This window comes from Prosopis cineraria, unplaced genomic scaffold (assembly GCF_029017545.1).
Source record: "Prosopis cineraria cultivar Desert tree isolate PC_DT_omini unplaced genomic scaffold, ASM2901754v1 PC2155, whole genome shotgun sequence".
In the NCBI taxonomy this organism is placed as follows: Eukaryota; Viridiplantae; Streptophyta; class Magnoliopsida; order Fabales; family Fabaceae; genus Prosopis; species Prosopis cineraria.
In genome coordinates, this window is record NW_026557480.1 from 626 (window position 1) to 3,137 (window position 2,512).

Sequence of the window (2,512 nt, forward strand, 5' to 3'; positions counted from 1 at the left end):
AGTATAAATAGATATTAAATGTCTTATAATTTGTACAATGAAAAATATCTCCATATGATGGGCATATATAATATCTTCTATTTTGTAAAACTAATGCAATAGAATTTTCCCCAAAAATAAATTTCGAAAATGATAAGGTTTGGATTAATTCTTCATGTGATAAAAGTTTAGTTAAATCTTCCACATGCAACAAGAAAAATTGTACTGACTCATTGTGCTAACTGAAGTATATCATTAATTTTCTTATCGTGCTAGTACATGACAGACCATGACATGATGATATATTGACTCAAGGCTTTAGCTTCCTGTTTTATTACCTTAAGGTTTTAGCTTCTACAAGCTGATATCATACATTGACTCAGATAATGACGCAAACTAAGGGTGATGGCTGATAGGAATCAAACGGAGATCATGTTTTCTTCTCACGGTGGAACCAAAATCCTCATCCATCTCCAACCCTTCAGGCTTTAACCCATTGGGAGTTTCCAATCAAAGTGGTAGAGCAAACTGGCAAGCATAAATTCGATAAGAGCTGTGGCAAATGAAGATTCCTGGACATATTCTTCTTCCAGAACCAAATGGAATGTACTCAAACTCTGTGCCTTTAAAGTTGTAATCAGTCGAGGCATTTAGGAATCTTTCTGGCTCAAACTTTTCAGGCTCATTCCAGTATTTGGGATCTCTTTCAATTGCCCAACCATTGATAATAACCCTTGTCTTAGGAGGTAACTCATAACCGTTGATCTCACAGCTCTCATGATTCTCTCTTGGAAGTAGCAGTGGCAAAGGAGGGTGAAGCCTCAGAGTTTCTTTTATGACAGCATACACATATTTCAATTGATGAACTTCTGACTCATCCACATAACCTTTGCTTCCATAAACCCTTCTTACCTCTTCTTGTGCCTTTTTCATCGTGTTAGGGTTTCTGAGAAGTTCTGACATTGACCACTCCACAGTTGTTGCTGATGTTTCAGTTCCACCAAGAAAAACATCCTGAAAAGAAGACATATATGTATATGTCAGTTGACATTTAGACCTAATTTTAATCTAGACTTATTTGTGGGCCACAGGCAAACAAATAATGTACCTAGTGTTTTTTTTTCTTTCTTTCACTTTTAACCAGAAATATAAAATACCTTGTCAGATCCTTTCTATGACACAAATTATATTTTTATGACTTAGAAACCTAAAAGCAATGAGCCTATCAGGTGAAGGTGGATTTCATTCAAAGATCTCACCCTGAACACACACACGCACACACAGAAATAGATGGGAAGATAATTTAATTTTATAGAATAAATACTTACCAGGATAACAGATTTGATGTTCTCTAGAGTTAAGGGGATTTCAAGATCATTTTCCCTTTGAATCCTCAGAAGAACATCAACTAGATCCTCTGCCTCACCAATATAGCTGTGCTTCTCTTCTCTGTGGTGGTTGATGATATTCCTAACTATCGAATCAATCTCCTTGTTCACTCCTTCAATTTTAGCTTTGATTCCAGTGATCACTTGAAGGATTTTGAGCGAAGGGTAAAGATCAGCAATTGAGAGACCACTTGCCAACTCTAGGGTCCGCTTCATAGTTGATAGTAGTTCTTCAACATTCTTGCCCTTGGTCTTTGCACCAAAGGCTGCTCGTGCTGTTACGAAATTTGTGAGCTCGAAAAGCTTCTTACTGAGATTGATAACAGAGCCTTCATGTTCAGATACATTCTTCACAAATGCAGATACCTCCTCTTCCCTTATCGTTTGAATGACTGGACCCTCTTTGCAGATAAAACCTCCACAGTGCAAATCTTTCGAAGTTGCCTCCAGTAGTTTCCATATGGAGCAAAGCCTATATCCATATTGTTGTTAATTATTTTGCTCGCAACAAGACTAGGTCGATAGGCAAAGGTGGTATCATGCTTTTTCATGATCTCTTTGGCAATTTCTGGGGAAGAGACAACAACATGGGACACCTCTCCTAGTTGAAGGTGCATGAAAGGTCCATACTTGTTAGCTAGGTCTCTCAGGGAGTGATGAGGTAGTGACCTTACAAGTTGGTGCAAGTTCCCTATGAGCGGTAATCTGGGTGGACCGGGGGGTAGGGTTTTGACAGATTTCTTGGAGCTCGATCGCTTCAGTATTACAAGGAGGAAGCAAGACATGGCAATGAAGAGAGAGCATGGGATTTGAATCTCCATTGATGGCAACGCAAATGGTGAGCTCAATATGGTTTACGGTAGCAGATATTTACGGCTTTTATAAAGAAAAAGATCGAGATATGCCAAATGGATGATTATTTTGCTTCATCAATAGTCATCTTCATTTTGGAAAATAAGCTTGAAGATTCAGTCTACCAGCAACATATAAAAGAACAGTTTAAAAGCACTGACGAGAAGTGGAGAGAAAATGGTTCAGCATTATCTTTTGTTGGTTGCTGCGGATGATAAGAAATTGAATTTTGAAAAATTTACACCTAAGTTTTGAAGAAGAAAATTTTATTATCGAAAGGTCTTATAAAATTT

At 37.6% G+C, this 2,512-nt stretch overlaps 1 pseudogene; it reads right to left on the reverse strand.

Annotated features, from left to right (window-relative positions):
• Positions 1-209: 209 nt before the first annotated feature.
• Positions 210-2,270, reverse strand: LOC129301499 (cytochrome P450 71D10-like; annotated as a pseudogene).
• Between the last annotated feature and the right edge of the window lie 242 nt (positions 2,271-2,512).